Source organism: Anomaloglossus baeobatrachus, chromosome 2 (assembly GCF_048569485.1).
Source record: "Anomaloglossus baeobatrachus isolate aAnoBae1 chromosome 2, aAnoBae1.hap1, whole genome shotgun sequence".
NCBI classification, from domain to species: Eukaryota; Metazoa; Chordata; class Amphibia; order Anura; family Aromobatidae; genus Anomaloglossus; species Anomaloglossus baeobatrachus.
The window spans coordinates 190,071,715-190,098,656 of NC_134354.1; the positions used below are offsets into that span (position 1 = coordinate 190,071,715).

Sequence of the window (26,942 nt, forward strand, 5' to 3'; positions counted from 1 at the left end):
ATAGGGGGGTCCCTACACTATGTTATAAATTAATATCGTACCATAAGGTCTCATATAATGACTTGAACAGGACCATATAAGAACACCACTTACCTGGGGAATGTCAGAACCGCTCCCATGCTGCAAGGACTGACAACTGCGAGGGGGGCTCAAATCATTGATCAATAATTTGCAAAAAATCTCATTGAATTGTTACAGTAGGAATGAATTTGTGAATTTTACACTTTTTATTTTTTCATTGTTGCATGCCATTCATGAGCAGTGCTGGCTCCCCTCTTCTTTGTGTAAAGGGGCTGTGTGGTGGCATCATTCTGCATAGGGGCTGTGTGGGGGTCATATAATTATGTAAGGGGACTGACTGAAGATCTTTCTGAGTGGGAGGTTATGTGGGGACATAATATTGTGTAGTGAGGCTGGGTGAAAGCAACATACTGCATGGGGGGCTTTCTGAAAACATTATACTGCATGAGGGACAATATACTGTGTGGGGGCTTTATGGGGACATCATACTATGTGTGGGGTACATTGTGGGGACATCATGTTGTGTGGGGTGCATTGTGGTGACATCTTACTGTGTTGGAAGTTGTGTGGGGGCCATCATACTGTGTGTGGTGCTTTGTGGGGACATCCTACTGTGTGGGAAGTTGTGTGGGGCCATCATACTGTGTGTGGGGTGCTTTGTGGGGACATTATACTGTGTGGGAAGTTGTGTGGGGACCATCATTCTGTGTGTGGGGTGCTTTGTGGGGACATCATACTATGTGTGGAAGCATCCTATTGTGTGGGGGGAGCTGTTGATTAAGATATAAGGGCTGAATAAAAGGAGCAGTATGATTTCTAAATTTTATAAAAAGCAGTAAATTATATGGTTTTCATTAGTTGCTACTAATAAGAATACATTTTAGAATAAGCCCTGCTGTAACATGTATTAACAGTAGCAGCGAGTCAACATTCTTAATTCTGCTCAATAATAGGTGATAGAAAGCAATAATAATAATAATAATAAGCAGAATTATGTTTGTTCGGTTGGTTCGGCCCTGTTCAACAGTCACAGTCACAGTGGCCCCTTGAAAAAATGAATTTCCCATCCATGCAGCAGACTGATATTGAAAAAACACACTTTTCTTCTCTGTTATGGAGGCTTAGCTGCCAGATGTGTGACGCTGAATTTGCGCTGACGATTTCCAATGGCAGATGGCGGCAATGTAAATGCAGTAAGGGGGTTGTAATACAGGGTGTAATTTAGGCTCATTAAAAGTTAGAGTAAGTAATGTAACCTATAATGTAACATTATACTCTATAGCAGGGGTCTCAAACTCAGCTGGGTATATGAGCCGCATATAGAAAAAAAAATAATTTGGTGGGCCGCATTCTTTGCAGGACCAAGTGACGTTTTCAGTGGTACCATTTATTTCTCTTTACAACTTTAGATTACGGTTTTTGAACAGATTTTGTTTGTTTATTATAACAAAAATGCACTTTTTGTTGTTTATATATAAAAAAAGCACTTTTAATGGTGAAAAAAATCATGCTTTATCTTTATTTTTTTGTTTTGGTTTACATGTTGTTCCCTTTTTGTAAGTAATATTACAATTAGTACCATGCAGTAATTTTGGCCAACATCTTGTAGTAATTTTTCCATCCTGGTCCTCATCTTTTAGTAATGTACCCCATCCTGTTCCCCTTCTTGTAGAAAAGTGCCCCATCCTGTAGTAATGTGCCCCATCCTGTTGTAAAGTGCCCATCCTTGTCCCCTGGTAGTAATGTGCTTCATCCTTGTCCCCATCCTGTAGTAATGTGCTCATCATTGTCCCCTTTTACAAATGTGCTAACGCTGGTGCTCTTCTTGTATTAATGTCCCCTTACCTGGTCCTCTTCTTGTAGCAATGTCCTGTAGTAGTCTCGCCTATTGTGCCATTTTTCACACATACACACACACACCCACACACCATTCATACAGCTCTGGGGGTATACAGCACTGAGGTGGGGGAGATACAGCTCTGGGAGTATACAGCACTGGGGTGGGGGGGGGTAGACAGTTCTGAATGGGTATACAGCACTGAAGTCAGGCAACAGAGTTCCAGAGTTCTGGGAAAGTATACATCACTGAGGTTGGGGGGACAGACAGTTCTGGGAGTGCATACAACACACAGAACACACAATTCTGAGGGTATATAGGCAGCACTGGGGTTGGAGGGACAGACAGTTCTTTGGGGTATACAGTTCTGGGGGTATACAGGCAGCACTGGGGTTGCACATACAGTTCTAGAGAGGTATACAGGCATTGGGGTGTTGGTACAGACAGTTCTGGGGGGTACACCGGCAGCGCTGAGGTTGGGGGGACCAACAGTTCTGGGGGGTATACAGACAGCACTGGAGTTGGGGGAACATGCAGCTCGGCAAGATGTTGGTGCTTCAGCTCTCGTTTTCATCAGTGGGACGGGAGCTCTGCACACGGTGCGCTAGCTCCGTCCACAGATGAACTTGCCCTAGACGCAGCACTCAGCAGAGAACGCTATGTGCAGGTGTGGATTTAACTGCCGGTAGCCAGGAAGTGCGGTTGCCAGCCCGAGCACTGTCCCCGGCTCTCGGCCCCAGGGCCGCAGGATGCATCACCGCCCTTCTCAACTGAATGGCCTTCATTCCCTTGTGTCCTCTTCTTGCAGCCTGCAGCACCCTTGATGATCGTGTCCCTAGTCCAGCAGTCACTCAGCACTTTACTTCAGATGCTCTGCGTCGAGTCAAGCTCTGTGCACAAGTACGGCAGCCGCCGGCCGATCAGAGGCAGTGGGTGACGTCATACATTTCAGCTACAGGCCTCTTGATTGACTGGCGGCTGCGATAGCTGTGCACAGCGCTTGGCAAATCATCAGAAATAAAGCGCTGACAGCTGCAGCCTCTCCACGAGCCGCGATCATCAAGGGGACCACGTGCCGCAAGAAACAGCCTCAGGGGCCGCGTGTTTGAGACCTTTGCTCTATAGTGAAATGCTATTCAGCAGAACAATTGAGAGCAGTTCCGATGGTCTATGCTTTCTGGATACTGTGGGAATGTACGTTCTTCAGTACAAAACCAGTCACTCATATATAAAGTCTTATTATAACAAATGCACAGAATAGTGATGACATGGAGAAGCATAGAGAGACATGTTTATATACCGTACGTATACCACACATTCCTGCCACGTGCACTCAGATGCTCAAGATTACGAGCGGCTGCTTTGTCTTAACATTTGAGTGTTTAATAAAGCAATATCACAGACAAGGACTATTAAAGCCATAAAATCACTCTGATTTTTTGTGTTTTATACACCTTCATTCTTCGGGTTGATGTCATTGTGTTTGTAGACATACTGTACCATATTTACACTGTTGTATCATTGTGTTATTTTAGTGTTACGCAGATACTGATAAAAACTGCCCTATTGAGTTATTCCCATCATCACTGGTTTTACGTATGTTTTAAGTCTGTTTTTCCTATACTTCTGTTTTAGTAAATAATTGTATTTCCATGAAGTGACGACGCGGGATATTTTCTTAAAGCTCTAAATTGTGCTGTCTCTATATTATTCCTAAAAGAAATTAATGGCTTTATTTTAAAATGTCTAAGTCACCCAATGTAATTAGTTGAGAGCTTGTAGCCACCACAGATAGATACATAAGATCAGCGCACAGCCATGCAGGCTCCATAGACAAACATAAGTGGTAGTATTGGTTGTACAGAACTGCTCAACAGCTACAAACATGGCAATGCCACCTTTATTCCACCTTTGCTACAAGTCAATCTGTGTAACGGCTAATCATTCTGTTCACCGCTAAATGCTATTATTTTTAAGACCAAGCATCTAAAAGTGGCAACAGTACAGGATTTGTGTATGAGGAACATTAACAAAAGAGTTTTCATGGTCAAGAAACTATACATAAGTCTAAGATCTCCAACTGCAATACTATCACATTCATGAATTATATTCTACTATATATCATACTGTTGTACAAATCTGGTCTTGGTGGATGCCAAAAATAGTAAACTACTATAAAAAAAAAGTTTGTTTAAAAGAACTGAGAGTCCTCAGTGGTTGATGCCTTTTAATGGCTAACTGAAAAGATGGTAATAGCAAGCTTTCCAGACTACTCAGGTGTCTTCATCAGGCTCAGTATAATACAAAATCTGAAGAGTCACATATTTATACACAACAGGACATAGAATGGAGCCATAAAGAAGACAAGTTATGTGAAGCAGAATCGATTTTTCCAGACCCCCCCACTTCTGTGTTTTAGGCAGCCCCTGAATCTAAGAAGCATCATTGTCAGAAGCTCCCTGTCCTCTCCAACACCAATAGGAACATTTCCCTGCAACCAGAAAAAAATGTAAGACCTGTCCATTTATTTTGACACTGGACAAGATCAAAATTCCCAGATCACATCAGGAGTACAAGATCCCAGGTACCTTCAGCTGCACCACAACCAATGTGGTGTACTTAATTATATGTACCAAATGTCCATCTGGGGATCTGTATGTAGGGGAGACAGGACAACAGCTCAGGACAAGGATGAATTCTCACCGCCACACAAGTAAGGAAAAAAGGATGGATCTACCTGTGGCCAAACATTTTTGTAACCCAGATCACAGCATCATGGATATGAAATTGCTGGTATTGAAAGTAAATTTCAAGTCCCAAAGAGACAGGATACTATGGGAGTACAAACTTATGATGACCTTTGACACATTCAGAGCAGGAATGAATGTGCCACATGGATTAATGTCTTTTCCCATCAATTAAAAAATGTGTTCCTCAGAGCATCTGAGGGCATCACAGCCTGGACCAGACCTCAATCAGAGGACAATAAAACTTTCACACTGCTTATCTATGAACTACAGCAATATTTATGGCCACAACAGTTTGCCCCCCTTGCCATAGTGATAGTTCTGCTTCACATAACTTGTCTTCTTTACTGCTCCATTCTATGTCCTGTTGTGTATAAATATGTGACTCTTCAGATTTTGTGTTATACCATGCCTGATGAAGAGACCTGAGTAGTCTGGAAAGCTTGCTATTATTACCATCTTTTCAGTTAGCCATTAAAAGGTATCAACCGCTGAGGACTCTCAGTTCTTTTAAACAAACTTTTTTTTATCTCTACTGGCTAACACGATACAAAGATTATATTTTACCTGAACTACTATAGTATGACTATTATAAAACTTAATTATAGGACGCATATTGATATGGAACTGTCTTTTAGACATTTTAAAAAATTGAGAGCTTTACGGTATCTGTTTGGAGAAGGCCCTTTTCTTGTACCAGCATGACTGTCCCCAGCGCACAAAGCAAGAATCATGAAGATATTAGGCAAGTTTAATATGGAAAAAATAAAGTAGCTGCATCTATGCTTAACCACAATGCCATCAGTCACCTTTCTGATGAATTGGGATGCCAAAAAAGACTAGTGGAGACTATAGTAGCTACAATAGAGGCCCCAACTCCATATTGTCATCCATGGTTTTGGAATGTGATATCTACTAAGGAGGTAATGAAATACTTTGGGCACTTTTCACATTTTCTACAATTTTGCTGCTGCAAATTGTATGCCAACACCATACATAGTAAGACTTAGCTTAGGCACCACGATGAGGCATTTAAGAAGGACCTTCCTAGAAGTGGACAACTTGTTTAATTTGAAGTGGATAGACTTGGAGTTTGCACCACAAACCTTGATGCATTTTTCCAATCTTTAGGATTGGTCAACAATATCAGATCTGTCGGGGTTTGACAGACAAAACTCCTAGTGATTGGCTGCTTTCAGCACTGGCAGTGACCGATTGTAAACGGTGAACTAAGCCAAAAAGCCCAGCTCCATTCATAGTGCATTGGAAGAGAATAGGAACTGACGTGTGGTACCTGGGAAGGGTTGACTACTCAACGTTTTTGAACTGTGCTAATCCAACGCCACTCCCTGAATATGCAGCCATCTAAGCTGAAAACAGCTGATTGGTGTGGATGACATGTCGAACCCCCATTAATCTGATATTAAAATTTACTATACTAAAGTTGTCAATCTCTTAAGCCTGGATAACCCCTTTAAGAATTCATCAAGGGAGATTTTGGGATCTAAAACAAACATAGTTTTAAAATTCCCAACCAAAACTATATTGTTTCATGCAGTAAGCATGAAAATCAATTTTTGTATAAAAAAGGTTGCCATGCTGGTATAAATCTTTTTTAACGTTCGGAACAATTTGTTTAGGTATTTCTATTATATTGTTTCCAGCTTTTGTCCTTATTTAGCATTATTGAGGAATAGGGGATATTAACTGTAATTATGTGCCAGGAAGGTTTGAAGAACCAATGAACAGTAAAGAATTATGTGACAGACCTTCCTAAGGCAGAAGAAAATTTGGCCACTGCTTAAAAAGTTTTCTTAATTTCCAATGAGTAAGTCACATAATATGGATATACTTATCAAAATGTCACCTACTTTAAAAAAAAATGACTTGTATAAAATACAGAACTCCTTGGAATTCATCCCAATGCAACTCATCATGATGCTAAATGTACAAAACACAAGACATTGTTATGGCGCGAATACGGTATATAATAACTCATCCAGCCTCAGCACAGCTGTGCTAGACATTGTGTAACCATGGGCTACTTATCAACACATTTTCTTACAAATGACAGTCCATAAGAATCTCACATGTACAGGGAAATAAGGGAGTACATACAGTAAGGCTGTTGTAAGCTACAGGGGCAAAGTTAGGGCGGCGTCACATGCTACGATATATCGGGCGATATGTCGTCAGGGGCACGGATTCCGTGACGCACATCCAGCATCGTTAGAGATATCGTAGAGTGTGACAGCTACGAACAACTGTGAACGAGCAAAAATACTCACCTTCATGTTTCTCGTTGACACGTCGTTCACTTTCATAAAGTCGTTCCTCCTTCTGCGCGCCGGTTGTTTGTCGTTCCCATGGCAGCACACATCGCTCCGTGTGACACCCCGGGAATGACGAACACAGCTTACCTGCGGCTGCCGGCAATGCGGAAGGAAGGAGGTAGGCGGGATGTTTACGTCTCGCTCATCTCCGCCCCTTCTATTTTATTGGGCGGCCGCTGTGTGACGCTGTGTGACGTCGCTGTGACGTCGAACGTCCCTCAACCTTCAGGAAGAGGATGTTCCCCGCCCACAGCGACGTCGTTCGGGAGGTAAGTACGTGTGACCGGGGTTTAACGAATTTGTGGGACACGCGCAATAAATTGCCTGTGACGCACAAACGACGGGACGGGTGTAATCGCTCTTGCGATCGCACGATAAATCGGTGCGTGTAACGCCGTCCTTAGGGTTAATGTTCATGCTTATGGTCATAATATCAATCGGTACAAGTAGTGAGCTATAAACTGCTTTATTATGGAACCCGTAAAGGACTATAGGTCTATTATGTCATTTCATATATAATCTAATGGAATAAAAACTTGAAAGTCGCCTATACACATTAGATTAATGCAGACTGAACATGCCGATATCGATGCTTTCGGTCAACTGATGGTCAGGGAAGATGTTGATCAGGCATGTCTGATATTGGACTGTTGACCGCGTTGTTTTCTTGGGAATAAGCTCTGCCAGACGACGTGTCAGACATTGGTTCTCTCATAAGGAAGACAGGAGCACTAGGTCAAACAAGTGGTCGTGTATATGGGTCCAGCTGGGATGGCTGCCGGTTGAGTGATCAGCCAAAACATCATTTAGCAGACAGACATGTAATGTGTATTGGGGTCTTAAAGAGGTTTTCTAACGAACAAACTTAATTTTAGTCAATTGATCTAGGAATGTTCCTGCGAAATAATCTTATAAATGTTCTCCTGGTATTTACTGAGGTTGTTTCTGATCATGCAATGAAATGATAGAGATCATTTCATCTTCAACTTGATTAACTGTTCACAATAACAGTAATTTTGACCAGGGGTGCCCAAAATTTTACATGCCACTGTATATAAGATTATATCAGCACAGGAATATTTTTCTTAAACACATCAAATTTTGAAATTGTTATTATTTCAAGATCTATTAATTAAAATTAACTTTAAGAGTACAACAATACATAGATTTTGTAGAAGAAAAAATCTGAAGAGTTTTCTATAAAAATACACCAAGAAAATCAGCATTTTTTTTGTTTGTTTTTTTGGAAGCATTTTTTAAGGTGGGTGTAAAGACGTTTTTGCTGCATTTTTTCACACAGTGTTTTGAAGCTGTTTGTCTTGACAGTGTCATGCTTGGACATGACATTTTCTTCACATATTGAGGCTTTCAAAACACTGAAAAATCAGCCACATTAACAGCATAGGGGATTTTCTATTTAAATTAATTTGAAGCAGTTTTTCATTCGGATTTTAGAATGGATCTGCTTCAAAATGTTCCTCAAAAATTCTGTGTGAACTCTAAAGGCCACTTTACACGCTGCAATATCGCTAGCGATGTCGCTGGTGAAAGTACCCGCCCCTACTAAGTACTTGGTTGTGCGTCACTGGCAAATCGCTACCCGTGGCGGACAATATCGCTAGGACCCATCACACGTACTTATCTGCGTAGCGACGTCGCTGTGGCCGGCGAACCACCTCCTTTCTAAGGGGGTGGTTCGTGCAGCGTCACAGCGATGTCACATGGCAGCCGTCCAATCGAAGCGGAGGGGCGGAGAGCAGCCGAAAGAAAGTGACACCAACCTCGTTGCCGGAGGACGCAGGTACGGTGCTGTTCGTCGTTCCTGGGGTGTCACATGTAGCAATGTGTGCTGCCTCAGGAACGACGAACAACCTGCGTCCAGCAACAGCAACGATATTTGGGATTAGAACGATGTGTGAACGATCAACGATTAGGTGAGTAATTTTGATCGTTAGCGGTCGCTCGTGCGTGTCACACGCAACGACGTCGCTAACGAGGCCGGATGTGCATCACAAATTCCGTGAACCCAACGACATCTCGTTAGCGATGTTGTTGCGTGCAAAGCCCCCTTAAGGGTATGTGCACACATCTTTTTCAGGTGTTTGGAAGCATCCTGAATAAGCGCCACAAAAACCCAAGTTAAAAATCAACATAATGCACAGCTATCTAAGAACGACATTGCTGTGTACATTGTCTTTTGTTACTTAAGATGTTGCATGTTAATGCATGTTAAATTATCGGACAGCTTCAGCTAGGAAGATGCTCACTAGTTAAGGTTTAAATTACAGAAAAAACTACGCTGCTGTAAAAACGACAGCAAAACTGTCAGCGATGCTGTTTCAAGAAAAGGGCTGCCAGCTTTATCCTTAGGCGGCTTTGCCTAGGAAAACCTTGGTGGGTGTGCCGGCATCTTAAAGACATTGTGTGTACATACCCTAAGGGTATTTTCACACATAGGTATATTTTATGAATTTTTGGAGCGGAAACTCATCAGAAAGTCCTAGAGGCTGATTCATCTTTACATTTCTGCCAGTTTATTTGTGTGAATACTTATATGACTTTTTGATTTGTGACAAATTCATTAATAGATTTGTGCCTTTTGCTGAGTTGTCTTTTTTGATTTAAAGGGAACCTGCCACCAGATTTGTCCCTTATAAACTGCGGCCACCACCAGTGAGCCCTTATATATAGCATTCTACAATACTGTATATAAGAGCCCAGACCTATCTGTATAATGTAAAAACAACTTTTATTATAATTTCCTGCGGTGTGGTTGTGTCCAATTAGGCGGGCTTTGCACACTACGACATCGCAGGTGCGATGTTGGTGGGGTCAAATTAAAAGTGACGCACATCCGGCATCACATGCGACATCACAGTGTGTAAAGCCTGGATGATACGATTAACGAGCGCAAAAGCGTTGTAATCGTATCATCGGTGTAGCGTCGGCTAAATCCATAATTACGCTGACGCGACGGTCCGATGTTGTTCCTCGCTCCTGCGGCAGCACACATCGCTATGTGTGAAGCCGCAGGAGCGAGGAACATCACCTACCGGCGTCACCACGGCTTCCGTAGCTTATGCGGAAGGAAGGAGGTGGGCGGGATGTTTACATCCCGCTCATCTCCGCCCCTCCGCTCCTATTGGTCGCCTGCCGTGTGACGTCGCAGTGACACCGCACGACCCGCCCCCTTAATAAGGAGGCGGGTCGCCGGCCAGAGCGACGGTCGCAGGGCAGGTGAGTGCATGTGAAGCCGGCGTAGCGATAATTTTCGCTACGCCAGCTTTCACAAGATATTGTACCTGCGACGGGGGCGGGGACTATCGTGTGCGATATTGCAGCATCGGCTTGCGATGTCGCAACGTGCAAAGCCCGCCTTAGCGACGCTGGTCTCAGTACGGCACCTCCTATCTTCTTGTGATCGCGCCATCTTCCTTCCCGACTCCGTGTGGATGATGCATTCTACATCATCCACACAGAAGCCTCTATTGCATTCCTACTCATGTGAACTTCCCTCTACCCTGCTGTAGGCAGAGCAAAGTACTGTAATGCGCAGGTGCAGGGAAAGGTCAAAGACCGCCCATGCATGCACACTACAATGCTTTGATCTGCCCTCTGCAGGGTAGAGAGAAGTGGGCATTCTCAGGAGCTCAATGGAGGTTTCTGTGTGGATGACGTAGGACATGTCATCCACACAAAAGAAGGAGGCCGGCGACTGAAAGAATATAGGAAGTGCCAGGTCAGGACCAGCAATGCCCATTGGACCCAACCGCCAACAGGTGAGTATAATAAAAGCTTTGTTTATGCTATAAAGAATGGTCTGGGCTCTTATATACAGCATTCTTGAAAACTGTATATAAAAGCTCAGTGGTGGTGGCTGCAGCTTATAAGGGACAAATTTGGTGACAAGTTCCTTTTAATTAGTTTCCTAATTATTACATCAATTTTCCAGTTGTTTTAGACAGATTCATTATATGTGACTTTAAAAAAAAAAAAAAACTCTAAATTTACACAACTCTACTCCAGTCCTGCCAGGAGGGATTGTATTTGGCGTATTTTTGAGACATTTTGCAAAACGTGCAACTTTGCCAGGGATACCAGTTAAAGACAGAAAAAAAGATAAGCTTGGCATCTGTGCAAAAGTTAGGACTCACATGTGCCATTTTGATGAGTTTGGCACAAAAACATAAATCACAAGTAGTCAAACAAGAAAAGTGGCTTAAAAAACCCCACAAATAATGAATCAAGCCCCGTGTTTTTAAAAAATCTTTGGAGGATTGGAGAATTTCTGCTCTGTTTGTGTTCCAAAACTCCTAAAAAAAACCTTGCCCTTAGAATACATTCACACTGAGATTGTCATGTGAACTTTTCTAGTAGTTTTCAGCACAGTTTTTTTTTACTTGATCTTTATGTATACTAGTTTTTCCCACTTCAAATTATTTTACTGGCGGATGTGGGGAGTTTTCCATTAAATTTCTTTTTGACACAAAAAAACATGGAAACATTTACAATGTGCATTTTCACATTGGAAAAAATTTAACCTCATTTGAACAGTATCTAAAGTGTTTGTTTTTCTATGCTGAAAGGGTGCCAAATGTATGGAAAAAACCCTGTATGAACATTGCACACCGTTTATATCCTGCTCCAAAGGTCTCGCAGTAGTAGAGTGCCATAGAGAGGTCTCCATAGCCTGCCCATTACAAGGTGACACATTTTAGTCAATCATGAGAAATAAGACAATCAATGAGCCAGTACACATCAAGGGAGATTTTTCTTTTATTCCTTGGCCGAAACGTTTCGTAGAAAAGCTTGAAATAATTTATAAATGGATGTTAATGGTTGGAATCAAATTCCCTGAATGGAAATGTATATACTACGTAACTACCGTGTTTTTCCAAAAATAAGACACTGTCTTATATCTTTGCCCCCCAAAAAAGCACTAGGGCTTATTTTTGGAGGAGGTCTTATTCTTGGAGAAACACGGTTGGGGGTAAGTTTACCCCCAAAAAAAGCAGACCCCCCCCCACTTCCCAGGAGACTCATACTCACCAGACCCGGACGTCTGCGTGGTTCCAAGGTCCTCCTGTGATCTCCGGTCGGTGCTGCACGCCATCCTACCCTGCTGCTAGCTGACACGCTGACACACACAGCAGATCGCAGGCACACACACACAGCAGATCACACACACACACACACACACACACACACACAGCAGATCACACACACACACAGCAGATCACACACACACACAGCAGATCTCAGATATACACAGCAGATCACACACAGCAGATCGCAGGCACACACAGCAGATCGCAGGCACACACAGCCAATCACAGATACACACAGCCGATCACAGATACACACAGCCGATTGCAGGCACACACAGCAGATTGCAGATATACACAGCAGATCACACACAGCCGATCGCAGGCACACACAGCTGATCACAGATACACACATCCGATCGCAGGCAGACACAGCCAATCACAGATACACACATTCGATCACAGGCACACACAGCCGATCACAGATACACACATCCGATCACAGGCACACACAGCCGATCACAGATACACACATCCGATCACAGGCACACACAGCTGATCACAGGCACACACAGCCGATCACAGGCACACACAGCCGATCACAGGCACACACAGCCAATCACAGATACACACAGCCGAACACAGGCACACACAGCCGATCACAGGCACACACAGACGATCACAGGCACACACAGCCAATCACAGATACACACAGCCGAACACAGGCACACACAGCCGATCACAGATACACACATCCGATCATAGGCACACACAGCCGATCACAGATACACACAGCCGAACGCAGCCAGACACAAACAGCCGATCGCAGAAAAACACAGCCGATTGCAGACACACACACAGCCGATTGCGGCCACACACAGCAGATCACACACACATCACATCACATCCAGCACTTACGGCAGCAGGTAATGAGAGCAAGTCACGTGTCCGGCCGCAGGTCCTGTTCGTTGCGCTCCACTGCACTGCCTCTCAGGATTCTCCCGGCGAGAAGAGATCGGTGTCGATGGATGAGGTGAGTGTGTATGCGATCCGATGTGTGTGCGATCCGATGTTTGTGTGTGTGTGTGATTTGATGTTTGCGTGTGATCCGATGTTTGTGTGTGCGATCTGATTATGTGTGCGATCTAACTGTGTGCGATCCGATGTGTGTGTGTGAGATCTGATTATGTGTATGTGTGTGTGAGAGCTGATGTGTGTGTGAGAGAGCTGATGTGTGCGGGTGTGTGATCACTGCAGGTCCTGCCGCTCAGTGTCGGGTGTAATTGCCGGGTGCCGCTGTCTATAATGAAGTGTCCTGTAGTATCTGTATCTTTTTTAGCTGCACGGACACTTCATTATAGATCCGCGACTAGGGCTTATTTTCGGGGGAGGGCTTATATTTTAGCCTTTCTCCGAAAATGCTGAAAATCCCTGCTAGGGCTTATTTTTGGGGGAGGTCTTATTTTTGGAAAAACACGGTATGTGTCCTACCATAACAATGTCTGACCTTTGTTTATATTGCCTATATCATCACAGAGCTCCTCTCCTGGAAATCTTCTGGCGGTGCAATCATATTAAATGAATGAGGTCAGCTTTCCGCTCTTGAATTTGTCTTAGAATCTCTTACAAGCTCTGTTATCAAAGTAAGCTGGTAAGATTACATTACTGACAGAGGGACATTGTCTCTGAGTTATAAAGCGTGTCCTCCTGCCAGATCAGTGGTGAAATTCCAATATCCTAAAGCAAATAGCCTTAATACCCATTTAGAGATGAAATTGTAAAGTTGAATGCAGGTTTAATTACAAGTTCGCCTTTCTATAAAAAGCCTCAAGAAGGTGAACCATCCGTTCAAGCCTCTCTATAGGAAAACATTATATGTATACATTAGCGGGTGATGTCGCAAATATAAAAACTGCATTAATAAATAAGATCTGGGAAGTTTGTTGGTGCATTGTGTATATTCAAAATTAAATATATTTTTCTTATACATAAAGTAAAACAGAACACCAAGAGTTGAGTATGTGTTCTACGTGCTATAACTGCAACATAGAAAGCTGCCCTGACAGCCAGATACTGAGCACATAAAGGAAGCTGGAGACCTAGTAAGGCTGTGTGTCCACGATGAGGTTTTGATGAGTTCATGATGCTGTGGATTTTCACTGTTTCAAAAACGTAGAGTCCGACAATTCCAGCAAAGTGGATGGGATTTATAGAAATCTACTGCCCACTGTGCTTCTGTTTTACTCAGCATAAACTGACTAGGGTCGAGAGAGTACCTAACTATTCGTACTCGCTATACTCATAACGAATACTGTCTAATGCTCATGTATTCATTCCAAATAGCGTGTGCAATGCAAGTCAATGGGGAAAAACTCGCAAAGTAACAAGTAACCCGAATGCCATTCTATTCGTGCAAGTACCGAATAGTGCAGAATTCAGGGTTACTCTTTACATTGCGAGTTTTCCCCATTGACTTATGCAATTCAGAACGAATACGTGAGTATTAGACAGTATGCGTTATGAGTATAGCATGTACGAATAGTTAGGTACTCGCTCAACTCTAAAACTGACCTTCAGTGCGTATTTCAAATCCACAGCATGGCAATTTCACTTGCAGTACACTAAGTTTACCAGATAGTGTCTTCAAGGATAGATTTTTCATAGATGCCAGCTCTGCTGGTTCAAAAAGACAGTTCTGCAAGATCTTCAATACCAAGGCCAGATTCCAGGAGAGTACAAAACCCAGAATGGAAATCTGAGGTTTTTAATAGCTTTGGAGAGTATATACATATAAGGTGGTCACCTAAAAATGAGCCCCACTGTTATGCATTGATGGCTGAGAATTGAGACTTAAGAATTTTAAGTTTTTAGAACGTCTGAAATTCCGATTGCAGGAACTGTGGAATGAAAGCTAAAGCTCTCTGATTCCGCTGTTCAGAAGAACACCAGGTAGAATAGATCCTCTATATCCCAAAATAGGCTATGTGTAGCTGTGGTCTTCTGGCTGCAGACAAGGTAGCCTTCACTTGATCTACTTGAGTTGCTAGATTTTTGCAAACAATCTCCATGCCATCAAATGTAGCCGTGCTGGATATAGATAATAGTTGTTTTGTTGTATCAGTAGATACAGTAGGAGAGGTGGCTTCCAATATCTGCCTTTTGCCAGATGCCATATCACCAGAAACCAGGTTCTTCAAAGCCAAAAGGTAGGATTGCTATTGACTTTTAATCCTCCATTCTGATCTTGTTCAGCACTTTCATGATCAATGGAATTGAATGAAATGCATAAATCAGCATGCCTTTTCAAGTAAAGAAGAGACCGTCTATCTTCCATGAATGGTTGAGAGACCTGAGAGAGGAAAACCGGTGGCTCTTCACATTCTGAAATGTTACCATCACATGTAGATCAGGGAGATCCATCTTGCGGATGACCTGTAGGAAAAGCTTGTGGTTCAGACTTCACTCTCCTGGATGAATCTTGTTGCGGCTCAACCAGTCTGCCTTGACACTGGATATCCCCTGACTGTGGACAGCTAAAAAGATGAAAAGATTCTTTTCTGTCCAGTTAAATAGTTGCTGACATTCTGACACCAAAGATAGACTCTTGGTTCCCCCTTGCTTGTTGATATAAAAACAAAGGCCAGATTTTCAGACTGAACTAACACCATTTGCTCAAATAGAATAAATAGAAAGCGACTCAGGCCTGTTTTGCTCTTAGCTCCCTGTTGTTAGATTAAAGCTGGAACTCCTGACTCGACAAGACCCCTTGGATACATTTATTGCCGATATATGCACTCCAACCCAAGTTTGATGTATCTCAAATAAGGGTCATCATTTGTTGAAGTTTCAGAGATATGCACTCTAAGGGCTGGTTCACACTAAGCGACAGCGACAACGAGGTCGCTGTTACGTCACCATTTTCTGTGACGTAACAGCGACCTTGTAAGTCGCTGTTATGATCGCTGCTTAGCTGTTAAGCACAGCAGCCAAAGCAGCGATCATAACCGCGAGAGCAGGGAGCCACGCACACTGCTTAGCGCTGGCTCCTTGCTCTCCTAGCTACAGTACACATCGGGTTAATTAACGCGATGTGTACTGCAGCTACATGTGCAGAGAGCAGGGAGCCGCGCACACTGCTTAGCGCTGGCTCCTTGCTCTCCTAGCTACAGTACACATCGGGTTAATTAACCCGATGTGTACTGCAGCTACATGTGCAGAGAGCCGGAGCCGGCAGCACAGGCAGCGTGAGAGCTGCGGAGGCTGGTAACTAAGGTAAATATCGGGTAACCACCTTGGTTACCCGATGTTTACCCTGGTTACAGCTTACCGCAGCTGCCAGATGCCGGCTCCTACTCCCTGCTCACTTCATTTCGTCGCTCTCTCGCTGTCACACACAGCGATCTGTGTGTCACAGCGGGAGAGTGCCTTTGAAGAAAACGAACCAGGGCTGTGTGTAACGAGCAGCGATCTCGCAGCAGGGGCCAGATCGCTGCTCAGTGTCACACACAGCGAGATCGCTAATGAGGTCACTGTTGCGTCACCAAAACCGTGCCGTAGCAGCGATTTCGGTAGCGATCTCGCTATGTGTGAAGCACCCCTAACAGACAGCTTGGAGATAACAACCATAGAAGATCCTGTTTGGTGGTCTGTTGAAGAACTATCTTGGAGTCTAAATAAGCAAGACTTCTGTTCCAGTTGCAAAGAGCCTTTCATTGGAGAGAGCAGAAATAAACATGAGCCTATGGTAGAGGTTAAAGTCGCTAAAATGCTGATTGCTGAACTGATGGTGTCTAGGGATGAATAAATCCGAATTGTACAGTTTGGGGTCTGTAATGGACACCTTGCGTCCGGTGCTGAACCCCAAGCATAATAATAAGGAATAACGTTTGGAACACCATTCTAAGTCTGAACTGGGTGCAAAAACCTAAAAAAACATCACTATGGGGAGATAAGGTATGCACACCAGTGACTATGTAAGGGGAATACATAGAACCCCAAGCATAGACTTTTTACTTTATGTCCGGTTCCTCTTTGGGTTTGTCACTGAATAAAGCTTGTTGAAAGGTTGCAAAGCAGCCAATCAGAAAGCTTTTAGGCTGTGGTCACTTTTCCAAGAATTTCCATGGTTGTACCTTGCCAAGTATTGCCAAGGCTGTGCCATGCCGAGTATTGGCATCACTGTGATTGGCCAGGGAAATCACTATAAAAAAAAAAAGACTTGGGGGCTAGAACCGGACTCGCGTCTCTTGAAGAGGAAGTCGAAGCAGTCGTTGGGTGCATGTGCAGATTACCTGCCTTGCGTCCTGACCTCATACTCTCTATGCATATATGTGACTACTGACCCCGGCTCCTGAAGAGGAAGAGATCAGACTGGTCTGTAGTAGTGATGGGCGAACCCCCCGATGATTGGGATCAGGAGACTCGTTCGAGCTTTTTGTAAACTCCGGAGATAACGCGAATTTGAGTCTGAACCCCGAGCTTGGACTTTACAGTTATGGGAAGGGGCAGGGGGGACTGTAAAATAAAGAATATAGTTAATGATAAATATTGTCATTATACTTATTGGTCCCATGACGCTTCCTGCAGACCCGCTGTCTCCCGGATGCTTCTGCTTCCGGGTCCGATCATTAACTTCCAGCGGTATTCACTGCACTGCTTCGGCTTTTTTGGCTGTGTACACGGTGGCTTAGCCATGGACTCGATTGAACTTTGAATGTCATTGTCAGCGTCAGCCTGCTTCTCGCTCTGTAGAGAGGCTTGTCTTTACAGAGCGATAAAGCAGAGCTGACATTGCTCTCCCTGTGGACTTTGTCGGACTAAGGATTTTTATATAATAAAGTTGGAGTCTCTAATTTTTTTTTGTTTTATTTCTAATATAATATATATTTTATATATATATATATATATATATATTATTTCTAAGAAAGAAAATGTTTCTATGTGTTGTGTTTTTTTTACTGTTTACTAGAAATTCATGGTGGCCATGTCTAATTTGGCGTGGCACCATGAATTTCGGGCTTAGTACCAGCTGAGAGTACAAAGCTGGAATTAACCCCTTTATTACCCAGCGCGCCACCGCCATCAGAGCCGCTGGTGGAGCCAGGTAAAGCGCCTGGAAATGGCGCTAAAAAACTGCTCCATTTCTTGGGGTGGCTGCAGACTACAGTTTTTAGTGTGGGGGACCCAGAATGCTTGGGCCTTACTACGCTCAGAATCCCAGCCCCAGGCTGCTTGGTTTTACATGACTGGAAATCAAAATATGGCGGGAGCCCACACATTTTTTTTAATTATTTTTTTAAATAAGTAAAAAAAAGATCAACGGGCTTCCCTGTATTTTGATTGCCAGCCAAGGAAATTACATCATACCTGGAAAGAGACCATACATTCTGGCATCTTCTTTGTTCACGCCCAGAGTGTATGATCTGCCTCCTGGTTAGTGGGTGTGACCAGCTGAGCAAGACTACATGGCTGTCCCCTCCTCTATAAGCTTTATAGCTGTGTGCAGTTACTGCCACATACAAATGTATGAGCTGTGTCCGGTTACTCCAACAGGCAATCACAGATGCCCATTCTCTGTGCTGGTGTAGGCTGATAAGATTATCAGACATGTGTGGATATTACAGAGGGTTCGCTGCCAGAGTCCGCGGAAACCGGAGGGAGGCGACCAAGGACGTGTTCAGCACTGAATATATAGTGATTGGGAAGGCACTGACGGTAACGGCCAACTCTGACTTCTCTTTAGGAAGTCCAGCTGTGTCTGACAATAAACTGCCACCTCCAGCAGCTGCCCAATGGCGTGCATGTAATTTTCTATGCCATGAAAGATTGTGAAAGTGTAGATCACCGACTGCCTAGATGTTTATCATCTATTGGTGGTCCAAAAGTAGTTAATCACTATTGGTAAAGTCATAAAATTGCTCATAATATTGATTGGAGGCCCAGCTTTCAGCTATCCCTAATGACAAGCAGTTTTAAGATAACACAATGGCCTTTTCATTTTTTACATTGCTTTGTCTATCTGCACACTGTACAGAAAATATGAATGAGAAAATGCTCCAATACTCAGCACCTACTAAGTCACTCCTAAGGATGGGCCATTAATAGTGTGATCCCAGAAAATAACTGCAGGTCATGTTTCCAATTAGCATAAACGCTACATATTTTCCTACAGATAGTTGATAATCTGCTGCTTAAAAATTCAAGCAAAGTGGAAATAACTTTATTAGCAGTTTATTTACTTTTAGGGAAGTGGAATTTGCAGGTTTTTGTCTAACTGATTATAGCCCTATCCAGTGCAGGATTAAGAAAGAGATGTTCTTTAATGTACAGGTCTTTTAAAATGTATTATGTAATACCAATTATGTATACATTATTATTCAGTGGTCCAGAAATGTTTGGGCACACAAGTTTTGGCATTTTAGCTGTATACCAAAACAAATGGCTCAGGATTCAAAGCACACCTCATCCACTGTAAAACATGCTGGAGGCAATGTGATGTCATGGACATGTATGGCTTCCAATAGCACTGGGTCACTATTATTGATGATGTGACTGAAGACAGAAGCAGCCAGATGAATTCTTAAGTGTACATTGCGATACATTCTGCTCAGATTCAACCAAATGTAGCAAGGTTGATTTTTAAGGCAAATGAGTGGAAACATTCTGCAATGGTCGAATCAATCACTAGATGTCAACCCCGTCAAGCTGCAATTCACATGCTTAAGACAAAACCTAAGGCAGAAAGACCCACAAGCAATAACTGATACTAGCTGCCGTAAAGGCTGGCAAAGTATTACAAAACAAGAACCCAGCGTTTGGTGACATCCATGGCTTCCAAAGTTCAGGCAGTCATTGCCTGTAAAGGATTCTCTACAAAGTCATGAACATTTTATTTATGGTAAAGTAAATTTCTCCAATTACTTTTGAGCCCCTGAAATGAGGAGATTTTGTAGAAAAATGGCTGCAGTTCCTAAATGTGTTATAGGATGTGTCTATTCAACCCCTTTAATTAAACCTGGAAATCTTCACTTCAATTCCATCTCTGTTGTTTCCTGTTAAATAAAAAAAAGTGGCCTTCAGAGCTGAAATCATGAAGATTTGTTCTATTTCCAAGTATTTCTGAACCTAACTGTATATATTTTATATACAGTAGTTTTAAAGAATTTTGTAAGTAATGAAAAATGTGATTTATTTTCTTCTATTATTTTTTTTCTAATTGGTGACTAGAACTTAAAAAACTCTTATTTCTATTATCGTTAATTTTGTCTGCCAGTGACAACCTTCTGTAAATGCTTCTGTACATGGTAGAACATTGTTTTAGGGGTGATAGTTGTATAAAACTGCTGGCACCTGCATATCATCGTATGGGCACAACTTTTCAATCTGCACCATCACTGCGCTGTAATAAAATAGAGGAGTCTTTAATTAAAGACAAAAAATTGGTTAAGTACAGCGCCCTGTAGTGATGACACACTATACATGCATGTGCCAGTGGTAGACAGGCTCACCCGCCGATGATTAACAGTTTTCTTCTATCATTGTGCTTGGGAAGAAAAGTGTCAATCATTAGCAGTTGGGTGGAGTGAGCCTCCATATCTATAATCTCATATGATTGCACAATGATAGAAAAAAAAGCTGTCAACCAGGGGGAGGTAGGCAAGGGGAGCCTGGATATCATGAATACTTCAGACTCCTCACAATATCGGCATCATGCTGCATTGAATAGGTTCTTTATAACCAAAATATCATCCTGCGTAGATGAACATCTGAAATCAGTATTTCTGTCACTACATTACGAAAGGGCAACATAAAGAAGCAGATAGGTTCACTCTTAGGGGTACTTTACACATTGCGACATCGCTAGCATCGGCTAGCGATGCCAAGCACGATAGTACCTGACCCCGTCACACATGCGATATGTGGTGATTGCTGCCGTAGCGAACATTATCGCTACGGTAGCTTCACACGCACATACCCGCTCAGCGACGTCGCTGTGACTGCCGAACTATCCTCCTTCAAGGGGGAAGTTCGTTCGGCGTGACCGCGACGTCACTAATCGGCCGGCCAATACAAGCGGAGGGGAGGAGATAAGTGGGACATAACATCCCGCCCACCTTCTCTCTTCCGCATTGCCGTCGGGACGCAGGTAAGGAGATGTTTGTCGCTCCTGCGGGTTTACACACAGCGATGTGTGGAGCTGCAGGAACGACAAACAACATCGTACCTGCGGTCGACCCGACATTATGAAAATGAACGACGCTACACAGATCAGCGATTTTCGATGCTTTTGCGATAGTTTATCATCGCACCTAGGATTTACACTTTGCGATGTTGCTACCGGCGCCGGATGTGCGGCACTAACAACATGACCCCGACGATATTTTGGAAGTGATGTCGCAACGTGTAAAGCCCCCCTTAGACTTTGATCACAAAAATGTGCCTATTTATATAGAAAAACACATAATATTTCATCCATATATTCACCCGTATGCCATCTATATAACTATTTTTGACCTCTGTATGGAAACCATTTTTATATACCAATAATTTAGATATTATGGAAGGTCAGATACAGTTTCCTATTTTAATAATTGCAATGGATCCGTTAAAAAAGGTGCCAAATGGATGGTTCCCATATTGCTTAAATGTTTTAGGCGCACCTGTTGAAATCTATAGACGAATTTTGCACATGCTGCAACTTTATTCACAGAGACTATTGTTCTGTGTCACATTGAGTAACACTGGTCCCTGTGCGGTCAGTTAATGTGGCATACTAATGTGGTTTGTGTTCAGATGGAGCCATGGGTCAGACTGGATCATGGTACCAGAAAGAGCAAAATAAAACTATTTCTGGATCTCAGCCATGGAGAAAAGAAAATAAGTTATAACCAGAAATTGGGCGGCTTAAGGCAGAAAAGAGTTACAGAAGGACATACAAAACTGGAACAGGATCTTTGTGCATGACTAAGGAGGCATTTGCCAGTCAAAAAAGAGCACTGGGATTGAGTAATGTTGGTTCCTGTGTCAATCAGGCGGCATCTTACCAGTGACATCAACGGCACATGCAGATGGTCTGGCATGCCACACTTTTTTTTTTCTCATAATTTATAGTATGGATTCCAAATGCTGATTATTTACAGGCCCAAATAGATTTTCATGTGTCTCAGATGGTCCTGTATTTCTTTTTCTAATTGTAAAGCCCAGCTGCAAACTTAAAGGGAACCTGTCATCAGAAATTTAGCTTGAAACCTAAAAGTTTCCCCCTCTGCAGCTCCTGGGCTGCATTCTAGCAAGGTTCCTGTACTTTTTGTGGTCCCTTTTAAACCAAATTAAATACTTTATAAACTTGTACCTTTTGCTATGTAAATTTTGTAAATCGTCCATGGGGGTGGGCTCTCTGCTGACCGTTGCTGTTCCTCCAGCACATTGACGCCGTCCCCCCACGCTCCATTTCATTTATCAGGATGCCGCCCACTGCGCCCGAGGTGCCGCCCACGCCAGGATCGCTGGTGACGTGTGTCACAAGCACGAGATTATGGGCGGCGTTGTAATTGCATCGCAAGTGCCCGCCCATAATCTCGTGGACACGCTTTCCCCCACTGCCTCCAGCGTGCTGCGCAACCGCTCGCCAGCCAAATGACCCGACATCACCTCCTTTCCATCTTACCCTGCAGCAGAGCAAGATGGGAAAGAGGTGACATCGGGTCATCTGGCCAGCAAGCGCTTGCGCAGAACGCTGGAGGAAGAGGGGAAAGTGCGGTCATGAGGTTATGGGCGGCACTTGCTGATGACACTCACAGCGCCGCTCATAACCTCGTGCCTGTTCAAAATGTCACCAGCGGTCACACGTGCACACAGTGCACAGTACCGCTACAGTCGCACAGCGCATGCGCGGGACTACGGGCGCCCAGGGGCGGCGTCCTGAGATATGAAATTCAGTGTTGGGGGCGGCGTAAATCTGCTGGAGGAACAGCAATGGTCAGCAGAGAGCCCGCCCCCATGGACGATTTACAAAATTTACATAGCAAAAGGTACAAGTTTATAAAGTATTTAATTTGGTTTAAAAGGGGCCACAAAAAGTACAGGAACCTGCTAGAATGCAGCCCAGGAGCTGCAGAGGGGGACACTTTTAGGTTTCAAGCTAAATTTCTGATGACAGGTTCCCTTTAATAATTCAGAATCTATTTTACAATGAAAAATGTTTTTCTGCACTTTATAGGCTGATGTCATCCTATTCTATGATAATTATGGTAATTAGTCATTAGTTTCAATAGAGATTTTTATAGATAAACAGTAATGGGAGGTTATTTCCTTTTATTGTATACAGACTTAACAAAAAAATAAAATAAATAATAATTATTATATATATAGGGGGGGGAGTATTTAGTCAGCCACCAATTGTGGAAGTTCTCCCACTTAAAAATATGACAGAGGCCTGAGGCCTGTAATTGACATCATATGTAGACCACAACTATGAGAGACAAAATGAGAAAACAAATCCAAAAATTCACATTCTCTGATTTGGCAAGATTTTATTTGCAAAATTATGGTGGAAAATAAGTATTTAGTCATCTAAAAACATGCAAGATTTCTGGCTTTCACAGATCTGTAACTTCTTCTTTAAGAGGCTCCTCTGTCCTCCACTCATTACCTGTAATAATGGCATCTGTTTGAACTTATCAGTATAAAAGACACCTGTCCACAACCTCAAACAGTCACACTCCAAACTCCACTATGGTGAAGACCAAAGAAGGACACCAGAAACAAAATTGTAGCCCTGCACCAGGCTGGGAAGACTGAATCTGCAATAGGCAAGTAGCTTGTTGTGATGAAATAAGAAATAATAAGAAAATGAAAGACATACAAGACCACTGATAATCTCTGGAAACTGGAGCTCCACACAAGATCTCACCCCATGGGGTCAAAATGATCACAAGAATGGTGAGCAATAATCCCAGAACCACACGGGGGACCTAGTGAATGACTTGCATAGAGCTGGGACAACCGTAGCACATTCTACCATCAATAACACACTACGCTGCCAGGGACTCAGATCCTGCAGTGCCAGATGTGTTCCCCTGCTTAAGCCAGTACATGTCCGGGCCCATCCGAAGCATGATATTGAGCATTTGGATTGTCCAGAAGAGTATTGGGAGAATGTCATATGGTCTGACGAAACCAAAGTAGAACTGTTTGGTAGAAACACAACTCGTCATGTTTGGAGGAGACAGAATGCTGAGTTGCATCCAAAGAACACCTTATCTACTGTGAAGCATGGGGTAGGCAACATCATGCTTTGGGGCTGTTTCTCTGCAAAGGGACCAGGACGACTGATCCGTTTACATGAAAGTATGAATGGGGCCATGTAATGTGAGATTTTGAGTGCAAACCTCCTTCCATCAGCAAGAGCATTGAAGATGAAACGTAGCTGGGTCATTCTGCATGATAATGATCCAAAGTACACCGGCAGGGCAATGAAGGAGTGGCTTCATAAGAAGGAGTGGCCTGGAGTGGCCTGGAGTGGCCTGGAGTGGCCTAGCCAGTCTCTAGATCTCAACCCAATTGAAAACCTTTGGAGGGAGTTGAAAGTCCGTGTTACCCAGCGACAGGCCCAAAACATCACTGCTCTAGAGGAGATCTGCATGGAGGAAAGGGCCAACATACCACCAACAGTGTTTGCCAGCCTTATGAAGACTTATGAAGACTTACAGAAAACGTTTGACCTCTCTCATTGCCAACAAAGGATATATAACAAATATTGAGATAAACGTTTGTTATAGAACAAATACTTATTTTCCACCATAATTTGCAAAATAAAAAACTTGCCAAATCAGAGAAAGTGATTTTCTCAATTTGTTCTCTCATTTTGTCTCTCATACTTGTGGTCTGACTATGATGTCAATTACAGGCCTCTCTCATCTTTTTAAGTGGGAGAACTTGCAGAATTGGTGTCTGACCAAATACTTTTTTTCCCCCACTGTGTTTGTATATATGTATATATACAGTACAGACCAAAAGTTTGGACACACCTTCTCATTCAAAGGGTTTTCTTTATTTTCATGACTCTAAAAATTATAGATTCACATTGAAGACATCAAAACTATGAATGAAAACATGTGGAATTAAATACTTAAAAACGTGTGAAACAACTGAAAATATGTCTTATATTCTAGGTTCTTCAAAGTAGCCACCTTTTGCTTTGATTATTGCTTTGCACACTCTTGGCATTCTCTTGATGAGCTTCAAGAGGTAGTCACCGGAAATGGTTTTCCAACAGTCTTGAAGGAGTTCCCAGAAATGCTTAGCACTTGTTGGCCCTTTTGCCTTCACTCTGCGGTCCAGCTCACCCCAAACCATCTCGATTGGGTTCAGGTCTGGTGACTGTGGAGGCCAGGTCATCTGGCGTAGCATTCCATCACTCTCCTTCTTAGTCAAATAGCCCTTACACAGCCTGGAGGTGTGTTTGGGGTCATTGTCCTGTTGAGAAATAAATGATGGTCCAACTAAACGCAAACCGGATGGAATAGCATGCCGCTGCAAGATGCTGTGGTAGCCATGCTGGTTTAATATGCCTTCAATTTTGAATAAATCCCCAACAGTGTCACCAGCAAAGCACCCCCACACTGTCACACCTCCTCCTCATGGTATGGGGGTGCTTTGCTGGTGACACTGGAGGTATGGGACAAGAAAATAAATGACGATGTCATCCATGAAGAATGATGAATTTGGTTGTGGTCATCTAGTGAGAAAATTAGAACACTTCTTCTGACTTTGTGAAAATTAAGCATATATCTTAAATACGAGGGGCTGCTGATGATAAGTCTTTGGCTTTGTGATCTTTTTTTGTTTCTATGGTAACGAATGTTACATCAGATGAAAGCCTTATGTGTCTAATATATGTTTTCAAAATTTTGTGTTTGTTGCTTATGGCAACAGTTTTCTATGCACGCGGGAAAACAAAATGGTGGAGTCTAATGTGATATTCACAGCAACTGAGAACAGAGGAGTGATAAAATTCTTGTTTCTGCAAGGAAAGTCCACAAAGGATATTCATGGTGAAATGTTGCAGACATTGGGGGATCAATGCCCTTCTTATTCCACAGTTAAGAACTGGGTTGCCAAATTTTAAATGGGTCACTTCAGCACCAATCATAAGGAAGTCCTGAACGACCGAGAGAGGTTGTTGTTCCGGAGATCGTCGATGCTGTGCACAACCTCATACTGGAGAATTGACGAATTTCAGCTAAAGCAATAACAGACATCATGGGCATTTCCCGCGAACGTGTTTGTTTCATTATCCATGAACATTTGGACATGAGGAAATTAACTGCAAAGTGGGTCCCCAAACGTTTGACAACAGATCGGGAAGCATGTGAGTGAAAAGGTCCCAGTCCATTTGTCAGCATTTCCCGACTGATAAGAACTTCCTGGATCGACTGGTCACTATGGATAAGACCAGGATTTATTTGTATGACCCTGAAAACAAGGAGCAGTCAAAAGAGAGTGAAGGCACAGTGGTTCTCCTCATCCAAAGAAGTTCAGGGTTCAATAATGAGTCACTAGGGTGATGGCGTCTGTGGTCTGCGATAAGGAGGGCGTGCTGCTAGTGGACTACCTTCAAAAGGGTTCCACAATCAATGCAAGGTATTACATTGAACTTTTGGACCAATTGAAGGCAGCTCTGAAGGCAAAAAGGTGCGGCAAGCTGTCCAAAGGAATCTTGTTCCTGCAAGACAACGTCTCCACTCGCACTGCACAAGCGACCATGGCAGGGCTAAGGTTCCAGTTGGTTCACCACCCACCTTATTCACCAGATCTAGCTCCCTCCGACTATCAACTGTTTCCAAACCTGAAGAATCACCTCAAAGGTACCAAATTTAACACCATTTCTGATGCCATGGCTGCTACGGATGCCTGATTGGAGGCACAACCAAAATCCTTCTTTTTGCTAGGCTTACAG

The 26,942-nt window shown here is 43.1% G+C and overlaps 1 protein-coding gene and 1 long non-coding RNA gene across 2 annotated transcripts in view; one reads left to right on the top strand and one right to left on the bottom strand.

The window, feature by feature from the left end:
- Window positions 1–12,902, bottom strand: part of LOC142291204 (uncharacterized) — a 52,574-nt gene extending 39,672 nt beyond the window's left edge. The window contains exon 1 of the long non-coding RNA XR_012750446.1: window positions 11,988–12,902. This is a non-coding gene — a long non-coding RNA (uncharacterized LOC142291204). The remainder of the gene's footprint in view (window positions 1–11,987) is intronic.
- Window positions 1–26,942, top strand: part of DPT (dermatopontin) — a 63,819-nt gene that overhangs the window by 25,046 nt on the left and 11,831 nt on the right. The gene's annotated exons all lie outside the window — the stretch shown is intronic.